This window comes from Myotis brandtii, unplaced genomic scaffold, assembly GCF_000412655.1.
Source record: "Myotis brandtii unplaced genomic scaffold, ASM41265v1 scaffold326, whole genome shotgun sequence".
In the NCBI taxonomy this organism is placed as follows: domain Eukaryota; kingdom Metazoa; phylum Chordata; class Mammalia; order Chiroptera; family Vespertilionidae; genus Myotis; species Myotis brandtii.
Genome location: NW_005362534.1, coordinates 1,630,013 through 1,644,265, shown reverse-complemented (window position 1 = coordinate 1,644,265; position 14,253 = coordinate 1,630,013). Strand labels below are relative to the sequence as shown.

Sequence of the window (14,253 nt, the reverse complement as noted above, 5' to 3'; positions counted from 1 at the left end):
ATCAGGCCTCTAGTCTATATATAAAAGGCTAATATGCGAAGTGCCAGGTAATGATGTCACGTAGCAACATCCAGCTTCCTCTCCCTAGCACCGAGCCTCCATGGAGTTTCTTCAGCCCAGGAACATGACTTGCTTTATAACCAGGTGGAAACATTTTACACTGTAACCAAATGTCTGTGAAGCGTTTTCCCCTGCCTCATCTCATTTGATCCTCACAGAGGTCCTGGAGTAGGTAGATAGGAGACTCGATAGAATCCTATTTTCTTTTCATTAGCTGGAAAATGGAGATTTAGAAAGTTTAGAAAGTTGACCCAACTGAAAAGTAAGAAATGGTGAACCTTGAAAATGACTTCAGGTTTTCTCACTGTGCAGAATATAGTCAAACACTGCTGCAGTTAAATATTTTACCCTTTGTTCTCCCTGCGTGATCTATAATAATAATCTGCTTCATGTTGATATTTACTACTGTGTTACTGACAATTACCTGAAAGAGAAGTTGGAGTGCTTCACTGGGCTGGAAAAAGTTTAGCTAAATCAGAAAGCAGGTCTAATTAGGCAAGTTTATTCTATATCTATAAAAGGCTAAATTGACTCGTGCATGTGTGATACATATAAAGCTCTCACTGGTGCCAATCACACACGTGTGTTTCGATCTGTCATTGTCGATCGTGAATTTGGTTGATACTTCTATTATAGAGAAAGGGAAAATAGTGATATTAAAATATTTCTGCTAATTAATTTCTTTTCAATGTGCACAAATTCGTGCACCAGGAGACTAGTAGTCTTAGAAAAGAATGAGCTGGAACAAAGGGTATGAACATCTAAATCTCAGTAGACACTGCCAAATTGCCCATCAAACAAAAACTTAATTCCATGTTGAATAGGGTATGGTCAAGCAGGATATTCAACATTGGATATTATCAGAAATTATTTTTAATTTGGGCCACTTTAAGTAAATAACTCTTTCTCATTCAATTTGCATCTCATTTGATTATTAGTGAAGTTGAGTATCCACGCATTATTGGCTTTTGTATTTTTATGTTGGTCCAGTTTTCTTTGGGTATACTTGTCTCCTTATGATCTGTATTATTTCTGTATATATTCTGGATATTAACTCCATGTTTATAACATAAGTTACAAATATTTTCTCCCTATTTTTTAATATTGATTATGTTGTCTGTTATTGCATATGTACAGAAGTTTTCATTTTTGAGGAATCAGATCTGGCTACTGGGTTTCATGTTTTGGTTAGAAAATCCTTTCTTACACCAAGGTCTTAAATATAGTCTCTTACATTTTCATCTACCACTTTTATGGGTTTATTTTTAGCATTTAGCTCTGTGATCTACTTGGAATTTTAGTACCTACTGTGACGTAGAAATCTAACCATCCTTTCTAAATAAATACCCTGTTGCCCTAATCTCTACTTATTGAATACATAAAACACATTCACCCAGCTGGTCTGGCTAAGTGGTTGAGTGTGGACCTATGAACCAGGAGATCATGGTTCTATTCCTGGTCAGGGCACATGCCCGGGTTGTGGGCTTGATTCCCAGTGGGGGGAGTGCATGCGGCAGCCGATCAATGATTCTCTCTCATCATTGATGATTCTCTCTCTCTATTTCTATCTCTCTCTCTCCCTTCTTCTCTCTGAAATAAAAACATACTTAAAAAAAATTCATTCCCACTCATTTAAGATCCTTCTTTTATCATATATAAAATTGCTATATACCCAATTGTATCAGTTTCCTAAGGCTGCCCTAATAAAGTACCACAAGCTGGGTGGTGTAAAACACATCACTCCAACCTCTACCTCCGTTGTCACTTGGCATTCTCCCTGTGTGTCTCTGTATCCAGATTTTCCTCTTATAAAGACAGCAGTCTATTGGTTTAGGGCTCATCCAACTTCAGTTTGACCTCATCTTAATATTATTATATCTGCAAAGACCCTGTTTTCAAATAAGATCACATTCACAGGTACAGTGGATTAGAACTTGAACATACCTTTTTAACAGTTTTTAAAATTTTCTTTTTCTTTTTCTAAATATATTTGTATTGATTTCAGAGAGGAAGGGAGAGAGAGATAGAAACATCAATGATGAGAGAGAATCATTGATTGACTGCCTCATGCACGCCCCACACTGGGCACTGAGCCTGCAATCTGGGCATTTGCCCTGACCAGGAATCGAACCTTGACTTCCTGGTTCATAGGTCAGTGTTCAATCAGTGAGTCATGCTGGCCAGGATTATTTTTCAATTATATTTGACATACTATATTATATTAGTTTCAGGCATTCAGCATAGTGATTAGACATTTATATACACCTTACAGAGTGATAACCCCAATAAATCTAGTACCCATGTGATACCATGTAAAGTATAGCATAGGGAATATTGAACATACTTTTTGGAGGACATAATTCAACCTACAACATCTCTGAAGATTTTGACTTCACATACAGTTTCAGTTACTGTAAATAATATTATTTTAATAATATTGAGTCTTCACATCCAAGGATATTCATTTATTTTGATATTCTTTTATAACCTTTATCAAAATTTTATGGTTTCTTGCATATAGTTTTGTCTATTTCTTATTAAGATATTCTGAGAATTTTGTAGGTTTCGTTATATTGTAAGAGGGATGTCTTCTCTGCTCTGTCTTTAAATAAAGTCCAAACTCTGCAGTGTGACCTACCAGGTCCTGCATAATAAGGCCTTGCATACTTCTTTATATCCTCCCTGGACACACACATCTACCCTGTACTGAAAGTCTAATCACTCAAATGTATCAGGTTCTCTTTTGCTCCTGGGCCTTCAGAGGTGATATTCCCTCTCCCAGAATTTTTTTTTCCCTTACCACCCCCTTCCAGTTAATTCCTGATCATCCTTCAGATCCACGTTTTGATGTCTCTTCAACTGAGACATCTTCCTGATACAACTGTCACTTCCATTTTCACCTTGAGTTCAGTGTTTTTCCTTTGTGTTGCCACAGCAGTCCATGCATGCCCTAAATAACAGCACCACACTAGATTTTATTGCTTATTTATTTGTTTATATTCCCTACTAAACTGTGAGCTGCATGAGGCAGTGACCATGTCTGATATATTCCCTGTTTTACGGCGCGGGGCCTGCCGGGAGCTGTAGTTTCCCGGCGAGCATGAGCGGGTGGTAGCCGCGCGTGGGCGGTACTCACCCATTCCCTGCTTTATATCCAGCACCCCAATAAGTGCTTGTTAATTAAATGAATGCATGAATTATGCTTTAGCTAGCACAGGACCCGGACATGGGGTCTGGTGCCCACGGCTGCCTTCACATTTGGTCACATTTCTGTAACTCCCAAAACATTTGAGGCATTTTACTTCATTAGTCCAGAGTATACATTTATTGGCATTTAAGCAAACATAAAAACAATCAGTAGGTGTTAATATTGATTTTTCTGCCACCAACTACCTTTTTTTCCTTCATGTAACAATTCTTTTTGGAAGGCAAACCTTCAAATTTTTTATTCTCTTTAGCCTAAAATCAAAGCAGTTTTTCATTGCAATATTATATGGCTCATTCTTTCCCTCAAAGTACTCACAGCATTAGTAACACTTACCTGTGGAAGAAACTGCATTCTAAAGATAAAGTGAAAAGGTATAGAACTAAGATATTACCAGCAGTGTGGGTGAACTGCTGGTAATATCTTAGTTGAGCAGAGCATTCCAGATTATAGGAATTAGGTTTAAGTATAACATAAAAGCCTAATATTTAATATTTCTTTAATGGCATTAAATCCAAAAGATTGTCAAAATATGTTAGCTTTATACTTTAAAATTATATTTCCCTTTAATGTACAATTAAATTTTTTTATTTTGTCAGTTATTGATAATTTAAATAGTGAAAATTGAGATGTCATATTAGTTATCTATTTGATGCATAACAAATTACCCCAAATTTAGTAGCTAGAAACAGCATGCACTTATTATCTCACAGTTTCTGTGGGCCAGGCATCTGTGTACAGCTTAAGTGGGTTCTTTAGGGGTCAGAGTCTCACAGACTGCAGTCAAGCAGTTGGCCAGGGCTAGAATCTCATCTGAAACTTAATGTGGAGAAGGATACTTCCAAGCTGACATGTTTGTTGGCCCAGATTCCTGGCCTATAGAAACTACGAGATAATTGTATGTGTGGAATTTGTCAACTGGTAGGCTTTCTAGTAGGTTGAACGGCTCCTTTTCCATGGGCTAGAATGCAGAGTGTAATGATTAGCCAGTTTTGACCACGACAAGATCATAAGATGGATGGAGGATAACAAGAGAGAAGAAACCCGCGTCTTTAATGACCTAATAATCTAGCAACACCTCTTCACTCTAACCTATCCTGTTACCTATGGAGTGCTCCATGAGAGGAAAATAGGCACTTATCCTGTTTGAGTCATTGCATTTGGAGATCTTCTTGTTACAGCAGCTTAGTTTGTAACTACGGGTAATCATTCATTAACCAAGTAGTTAATGAATGTCTGTTGGGTGCCAAGAATTCTATTAGGTTGCTGGAGACACAAAAGCATATAAGGGAAACTTTTAGTTTTAAAATGGAAAGATAAAGCTGCTTTAGGCCTCTTCTCCTCTGAGAAATTATCACCTAAAACAATAAGAAACAGAAATGTGGTCTTTGAAATTAGAAGACTTCTGTAATTGAATCAAGATATGTAATTATGAAAAGAAGATAAAAGAGTCCTAACAAGAGGAAGTTATAGGACCTAAATACTTTTAGAGGAGTATATCAGCAGGAAGCAAGCCTTATTCAGAGACCCAAAGCTCCAGATGAGCTTAAGAATGATGTTATCAGGTACTATGGAAAGTGAAGATATGGCACGCAGCTGAAAACAGAGATTGGTTGAATGACTATGTAAAGAGTTTATACTCTCTCCTCTCCCCGGAAAAGACAAAAGGTATTTCATAGGGAAAAATGAACCAGAGAGACTCCAGACTTGGGAAACTCCAGGCATAGTAGGAGGTGGGGTGACCTACTGGGCTGAAAATAGGGAGATCAAGTAAAAGCTTACTAAGCTGCCCCTCATGTTGTCCCTTGAACATGTCCCCTGGTTTCTGTTTGCGGTGGAGCCATTCCATTTTGGCTGCATTCTCCTTTTCTTTGCACCTCCTCTCTTCCTCTCTTTCCTTTATTCTTTGCCCTGCAATCTGACTCCTTCCCATATCCTAGATCCACTTCTCTTCTATCTTTGTAATTTTAATGCTGTTTTTCTTCTGGCTTCCTAAAGGCATGATCCTTTCTTTAAGCACCTGAAATAAATATTTTTATTTCCTCCACATATCTCATAAAGTATAAGAAAATTTGTCATTCAATTGGCTTATATTAGAATATAATGGATAGTCATCACCAAACCCCATTTCCCTCCCCCAGGAATGTTTGCATATTAATTCATATTTATGTCTAATTAGTTGAATTTTCTCAAGCTCTAGCCATGTCTTGTTCTTTCCCTGCTGGAGAGTTTGTTATTTTTATCTTTTATTTTGGTGGGGCTGTGGAGAGAGACTATCTAGCAGAAGGTAGAGTGCTGTATAGCACCTCAAGCCAAGATACCTTCCTGGATTCCAGAATTTTTCATCCTTTATCAGCTGGCCAGAGGACTCCATGCTCTGCATGATCCATGCTGAAGAAATAGGGAGTCTTGACTGTTTAGGTCTCCATAGTCATCTAAGAATCATTAAAGCAGTTTCTTGCTTAGTGAGAAATAATTCTCTTAATGGTTCTTATAGTACCAGGTGAAGATTCTTCTGGGACTTGAGAGTTAAAAAGAGATAAATAAATACTTAGCACAAAGTAAGAATCCAGCGAGCGTTACTTTTCCTGTCCTCTTCCTTCCAGCGGCTGAGCCTGCTCTCTCAGACTATTCACCCAGGATAAAATAGAGCCCTTAGGATCTAGGGTGGTATCTAGTGATTTTGTGGCTGACAAAATTGTAAAATGATTGGACTTTCTCTTAATTTGGTCCTTTGATCCTTCTTTTCCCCTTATTATTCTTTCTAATGACCATGCATACATTAATTGTTCATAACATCAACTTTGTAAATATATTACTGTAGTCCTAAACACTGTATTTATCAACTCAGTCTTTGTAGTTCTTTTTTATTTTTAATATGTCAGTAGAGGAACGATCCACCCTTTCCATTTGCAAAGGGTGAACAGAAAGCTACTATATTTCTCTAGGACATTTACAGTTTTCTTCACCTTAAGAAGAAACTGGCTGAAGTAAATGTTCACTGTAGTTCTTATATTAAGTCACATGCATGATTGTCAAGGGTTGGAGAAAGCTTGTTAAAAGTAGTAGTGATAAAAATGGTTTAAAAAGGTAAAATGAAGATAGATTAGAGCAGCGGTTCTCAACCTTCCTAATGCCGCGACCCTTTAATACAGTTCCTCATGTTGTGGTGACCCCCAACCATAAAATTATTTTCGTTGCTACTTCATAACTGTAATTTTGCTACTGTTATGAATCGTAAATATCTGATATGCAGGATGTATTTTCATTGTTACAAATTGAACATAATTAAAGCATAGTGATTAATCACAAAAACAATATGTAATTATATATGTGTTTTCCGATGGTCTTAGGCAACCCCTGTGAAAGGGTCGTTCGAACCCGAAAGGGGTCACGACCCACAGGTTGAGAACCGCTGGATTAGAGATTACTTTAAATGCCAGATTAAGGAGCAGCACCCCTATGAAGGACACAGGCAAGAATACACCAGCAGTGCCCTGTTCAAGTCCTCTGAAGTCATGATGGATCTTTAGCAGTAATTTCTCCCAACTTCCATGCATGCCGTTACTCCAGCTACTGTTTATACAATACAGTTACCCTAAGGCTGTAGTGATGTATATGATGGTCTTCAGAAGATCCAGGGAAATTCACCAGTTCCCAGTTGTCCACTGGTTTCCTCCATGTCCTTGAAGGTTCCCTCAAGCTGCCTTAAAACTTGCATTTGAAGATCCAAAATGATACTCATAACCATGAGTCCAGTATGCACTTGCATACCTCTTGCAGTCATCATGGCTCAAACACAAAATAAACTACAGAAAGCGAGCCCTAGCAGAGTTGACAATAGACAGTGAAGAACCCACTCAGCATAGGAAGTATAATAATGGTGCGCTCATTGGCAGGGAACATTTGTGGGGTGGTACATTAACGGCACTTATTGACTAATTATGTACAGCAGCGATTTCAACCTTTTTCATCTTATGGCACACATAGACTAATTACTATAATTCTGCAGCATGCCACAAAATATATTTTTTGCTCATCTGACAAAAAAGGTACAATTTTGATTCATTCACACTGGACTGCTATTATTGTGTTGGCAGTTGTCATTTTTTTATTTGACAATCTAAGGGAAAAGAGGTCAGTACCCCTGATTAAATAGTCAGGTATTGTATGTTTTAAAAATTCTTGCAGCATACAAGTGTACCTCTTGCAGCACACCAGTTGAAAATCACTAGTATAAAGTATTGTCTGTTGTTCTAATTCTCATCGACTGAGAGTATATTTTAGCACTTAGAGCATGGGAAAAAATATACTGTAGTTGAATTAAGTACATGCCACTAAGGAAAATATTTCTGATATAAGTAGCATTATAATTAGCACTGTATAGTAGCATTAAATGGAGTATGTGTATAATAGTCAGCATTTCCAAGCGTGCAAGGTTTCCTTTTGCTACATATTTGGCTATCTTTCAGGGCTATTCTTTCACTTCCTAGTGTCCCTATCCTTCATACCTAAGAGCTTTTTAACTCACCCCCCCCCTTTTTTTTTTATCATGGCTTGCCTAACTCATATGGTGCCTCTGATCCAAAATTGCTTCTCTTCTGCTCTAGTCTATTTATCACAATGCCCCCCCTCTTTTTTTTCAGCTCGAGTGATCTAATCCATATTGGAAAGGGAGCAAACTGATTTGATTAAGTTCTGTGCCAGTATGAATGTTTTATTGAGTCAACCTGAAATACTGGCATATTGAAAGTTATAACCCCTTTACCTAAACGAGTCTTTTCATTTAAACCATTTTATACAAACATGGCTTAGTAAAAAGAACATCAGGCTAAGTAGAAAAAAAAATGTCTGGATAGGGAAATGAGAAATGCCACCTAGGGTGTATTGCTGCTTCCTGCAAGATTTCACCTGGGACGTTGGTGCTGCTGCCCCTTTATCCTCTCTTTATGCTCATAGCGAGATTTCCCTTGATACAGGGCCTTAGAAGCAACCTCTCTCAGTGGTGTCAGAAGCCACTGCCAGTTGATTCAAGTTGATGATCACAAAATTTTTTCCCATCTCTGATTTAAAACCTTAGAACCTTATCATTTTTTAACATTATCTACTGATGGCTGTGTGCTAGAGAGTATTTCTCCTGTACTTAAATGTATATCCTTTAGTGTCTGAAAAATTGAATGATCCATACCAAAAAAAAATGTATCCTAAGGAATTCATTAATAATATGTTAGTTTTAAGTTTTTATCATAGGGTTTAGTTTTTCTCCAGAAGGGCTCAGCCGTCATGGAGCCATGAAGATGGTTGATAGTTGGGTTTGACAAATGTATGGTGTAGAACAGTGTTCAGCGACTTGGCTGTGGACCCTCTACTGGCCTGTCTTCCTTCAGGGTCTTATCAAAAGATTTAGTACCTCCTGGTTTCTGATCTAAGTCAGCCACTGGCCATACATATACACACTCTTTTCCCAGATAAAAGTATGTGGTTATACTACCACCAACGTCACAGCCATTCCCACTTCCAAACTGTGTGAATTTGGGTAGCAGGCTTCTTAACTTCTCTCTAAGCCTCAGTTTCTTCATCTGTAGTGTGGATAATAGTACTTACCTCATTGTAGCAAGAATTAACTGAAATAATTTCATGTAAAGCATGGTGCTTAGAACATAATAGTATCTTAAATGATATTGTTAGAATTATACTTGAAAGATAATATATTAATAAATGAGAATTCAAATAAAGGAATTCAGTGAAAGTAGCTAGAGAAAGAGCTACAAAGTAAACCTATAAAAAGCAAGAGGAAGGAATTCAATATAAATTCCAAAATCAGTGAATTAGAAAACAGGAAAAAAACACACACAAATGCACAGCTTTAGGAAAGCAAAACAAGATATAATTACAGATAGGAAGGAGAATAAAGCATCATAACAACTAAAATACAGGTTTTCCCTAACCGGTTTGGCACAGTGGATAGAGTGTTGGCCTGCGGACTGAAGGGTCCCAGGTTCGATTCCGGTCAAGGGCATGTACCTGGGTTGTGGGCACATCCCCAGTGGGAGGTGTGCAGGAGGCAGCTGATCGATGTTTCTCTCTCATCGATGTTTCTAACTCTCTATCCCTCTCCCTTCCTCTCTGTAAAAAATCAATAAAATATATTTTAAAAAAATATTTACAGGTGAAATAATATAATGTTTGGGATTTGCTTCAAAATAATTAAGTATGGGAGTGGGGGGAAGTATGAAGCAGGATTGGACATAAGTTTTTCATTGTTAAAAGCTAAGTGCTGGGTACAAAAGAGTTTGTTTTACCATTCTATTTTTAGATATGCTTGAAATTTTCCTTAACTTTAATTTAAAATAGAATACTAAGTATGAATCTATACTAATATGAAAGTCTTGCTGAGATATGTGGTCTTATAGGAAAATCTAAATGATATCATTTAGGAAGGGATAGAAAAACTTAGTATACCAATAATAGCATGAGAGAAATTTAAGTTATTAAAGAATGAGCCCTCTCTTCAAAACTACAGAGCCAGGCCTCAATGTTTTGGTAGGAGAAATCTTTCAAACCTTTAAGAAATAGATTATTCCTGTTGTTTTTAAATTCTCAAAGCATAGAGAAAATTTTCATTGCCTTCTAGTTTGTTTTATAAAGTTAGCATAGGTCTAAAAATGAAAGTTGACACAGAAAAGAAAACTGTTAATTTATGAATATAGTTATAAAAGTCATAAATTAAATACAGACCTATATTAAAACAATGGATTTTCCCAGAAATACAAATGTATTAGGACATCTATAGATCTGTTATTAAATCAGTAGATCAAAGGAGAAACACTGACCATATTAATAGATAATAAAATGACATTTTGTAAAAATTGCATATTCATTCCTCTTTTAGTAAAAAGGAAATAATCTGACTTTAACATGATAAAACACGTCTAAAATCAAATATTGACATCATATTTGAATGATCTAGCCAGTATATTCCCAACTCAGGATCAAGGTAGTATTTACTAGTGTTTGCTTTATGCTCCATAGACTATGAGAAATTTGGGCTTTGTGCTGTGGTGCAAAGCCACTGCAGAATTCGAGGTATGAGTACGACCTGGTCTGATTTCTGTTTTAAGATGATTCTAGCTGCTGTGAAAAGAGGGGATTGCACAGGGAAAATTGGAAAGCAGGAAAACCAGTTAGATGGCACTAGATGAGAGTAGCAGAGGAACTAGAAATAGATTTGAGGTTAATTTCAGAGATAAAATAAGTAAAATTTCTTGACAGATCAAATATGAAGGGAAGAAAATTAGATAAAGGAAAGAGTCAAAAAGAACTTCAGGTTTTTGAGATTGGTAATGTTGCCATTGCCTAAAATTGGGAAGATTAGCTTCTCATTACACTTGAAATAAAATCCTAATCTAACCTTTTTGATAATCTATAAAGCCTTAATATGGTCCCATCCTACCTCCCCATCTCCTCTTTCTGTGGTGTTCACATTCTAGTCACTAAGGTCTTTCCTTTGTTTTGAATTCATTAAGTTGATTCCTATCTCAGGTCTTTTGCATCTGCAGCTTTTTCTGTTTGAAGGCTAGACCAAACTCTGTCAGAAAACTTTGTCTAGAAACTAGACAGTAAATATTTTACTGGCTTTGTAGGCCATATGGTCTCTGTAGCAACTATTTAAGTCAGCGGTAGGGCAAAATCAGCAGGAGCTCATGTGTAAACAGAGATGGGCATGACCAGGTTTGGTCTCTTCCTGGCTATGCTTGGCTGTCAGTTTGCCCCTACCTGAGGTCTTGGTGTGATTCCCTCATTTTTTAGGTTCTTCCTGGAGGACGACTTGGCAAATAAGTTAGGATAAAAAAAATCTTAATGCTGCAAACTCTGCTTGTTAGAAATGCAACTTCACTTTTAGAAATTATTTCTAAATGTTTGTCAGTGTGCACAAAGGATGGGGACATCCCAGTGGTATAGAAGATCAAATACCCAACCACAGGGGATTTGTATAGTAGAATCCTATGCAGTCATGAATAATGCATTGAAGGTTATTTAATAATAGAGAACAGGGGTCAGCAAAATAAACCTAAAACCTGTCACCTGTTTTTGTAAATGAAGTTTTATTGGAACACAGCCTCATTCTTTCCTTTTACCACTGCAGTGGCAGAGTTGACAGAGACCATATGGCCTGCAAAGCTGAAAACATTTACTGTCTCTGGCCCTTTACAGAAAAAAAAGTGATAATATATGTAGTATGGTTTAAATGTGTGCATGTGTGTATATAGAAAAAGACTGAGAAAAATGCACCAAAATAGTGATTTTTATTTTCTTGGGTTTTTTCCCTTTTGTGTATATTTATTTTTTAAGTTTTTATAATGGACATGCATAATTTTTGTAATAAAAGTTACTCTTTAAATAATAAGGTAGATGAAACCAGTAAGATTTACAAAGGAAGAAAAAACTACCTGAAACATTTATTATAATAAGTTAAATGTAAAGAAAGTTGAGTTAGAGGCAGGAAAAGAATGAATAATAATATCTAGTTTCATGCACACAATCCCACAGGTTATGTCCATTTCAGACTTCAGCATATGATACTTATTCAGGCAGCCATTATTTGAGTTCCTACTACGTGCTATTTGCTATGGGAATACAAAGGTAAGTATGATGCCTGTTCTGAAGATTAATCTGGTAGGGGCAATAGGATGTGCTCAAATAGTAATAAATGCCTTAAGCAATGTAACAAAGGGCTTTAAGAGCTTTCATTCTTGTTAGGTGATAGTTAACACCCAAATAAAGCAGTTGCTCAGTCATGAGTTGTAACAGGATTGTAAGGGATTCCAATCACGTGAGCTAATCTTTTAAGTTTGTTTATGGTGCCTTTTGTTCTTTGGGGTTTTTTTTTTAACCTTTATTGTTGAGAGTATTACAAATGTCCCCCTTTTTCCCCCCTTACCCCCCTCCACCTGGTTCCTGCCCTACCCCAGGCCTTCACCACCCTATTGTCTATGTCCATGGTTAATGCATATATGCATATAAGTTATTTGATTACTCTCTTCCCAGCCTCCCTCCCCATTTCCCTCTGAGATTCCTCAGTCTGTTTCATGTTCTATGCCTCTAGTTCTATTTTATTCATCAGTTTATTTTGTTCATTAGATTCATTGTTCATTTATTTTGATTTTTAGATTCAATTGTTGAAAGATATGCATTTATTGCCATTTTATTGTTCATGTTTTTGATCTTTTATTTCTTCTTCTTAAAGAGTACCCTACAGCATTTCATATAATACTGGTTTGGTGGTGATGAACTCCTTTAGCTTTTCCTTGTCTGGGAAGCTCTTTATCTAAACTGTTCTGAAGATTAATCTGGTAGGGGCAATAGGATGTGCTCAAATAGTAATAAATGCCTTAAGCAATGTAACAAAGGGCTTTAAGAGCTTTCATTCTTGTTAGGTGATAGTTAACACCCAAATAAAGCAGTTGCTCAGTCATGAGTTGTAACAGGATTGTAAGGGATTCCAATCACGTGAGCTAATCTTTTAAGTTTGTTTATGGTGCCTTTTGTTCTTTGGGGTTTTTTTTTTAACCTTTATTGTTGAGAGTATTACAAATGTCCCCCTTTTTCCCCCCTTACCCCCCTCCACCTGGTTCCTGCCCTACCCCAGGCCTTCACCACCCTATTGTCTATGTCCATGGTTAATGCATATATGCATATAAGTTATTTGATTACTCTCTTCCCAGCCTCCCTCCCCATTTCCCTCTGAGATTCCTCAGTCTGTTTCATGTTCTATGCCTCTAGTTCTATTTTATTCATCAGTTTATTTGTTCATTTAGATTCATTGTTCATTTATTTTGATTTTTAGATTCAATTGTTGAAAGATATGCATTTATTGCCATTTTATTGTTCATGTTTTTGATCTTTTATTTCTTCTTCTTAAAGAGTACCCTACAGCATTTCATATAATACTGGTTTGGTGGTGATGAACTCCTTTAGCTTTTCCTTGTCTGGGAAGCTCTTTATCTAAATGATAGCTTTGCTGGGTAGAGTAATCTTGGTTGTAGGTCTTTGCTTTTCATATGGTGCCTTTTGATATAGAGAAGTTTTTGTTTTTAGTTTTATAATCAAATCTATATCAATATTTTCCTTTATGGCTTCTGTATTTTCCAAATAGGTAGCCAAATGTCCTAACTTTACCTTCAGATATATGTCATATTTATTCTTTTTTGTAACTGTTTATCTTTTATTTTATTTTTTCCCATATATCACCTATATTTTTTAGAGTTGTTTTAAGTTCACAGTAAAATTGGCCCTCTTTCAGTGGTTAAAAACAATGAAAAATAGAAGTCTCTATTCTCCTTATCCTATATAATAAAAGCCTAATATGCTAAGTGTGCGGTCATCTGTTCAACCACTCAAAGTGTAATATGCTAATGATATGCTAAGGTCGCTCAACCGCTCACTATGATGTGCACTGACCACCAGGGGGCAGACGGTTGACCAGTTGCTATGACGTGCACTAACCACCAGGGGACAGACGCTCCTACTGGTAGATTAGCTTGCTGCTGGGGTCCGGCTGATCAGGACTGAATGAGATGGGCCGGACACGCCATGGAGCCCTCCCGCAGTCCCTCCCCGGCTGGCCAACCTCCCGTGTCCTTCCCCAGCCCCAATTGTGCACCAGTAGGGTACCTCAGCCTGGCCTGCACCCTCTCACAATCCGGGACCCCTCAGGGGATGTTGGGGAGCCGGTTTCGGCCCGATCCCACAGGCCAAGCCAAGGGACCCCACTGGTGCACGAATTTGTGCACCGGGCCTTCTAGTAATGTCTATAAATGTCTATTCACACCCAATCTTCTTGGTGAATATATAGCATTTAATTTATTTTTTCCATCTCATTTATCCCCTCTATGCCCTCTTCCACCTCCAACCTTGCTCCCCCTCCCAAATCACTGCACTATTGTCCATGTCCATGAGTTCTATCTTTTTTTTCTTTTTTGCTCAAT

At 37.2% G+C, this 14,253-nt stretch overlaps 1 protein-coding gene across 6 annotated transcripts in view; it reads left to right on the top strand.

Moving 5' to 3' along the window:
• RPS6KA3 (ribosomal protein S6 kinase, 90kDa, polypeptide 3) overlaps window positions 1-14,253 on the top strand; it is an 87,966-nt gene that overhangs the window by 8,503 nt on the left and 65,210 nt on the right. The gene's annotated exons all lie outside the window — the stretch shown is intronic.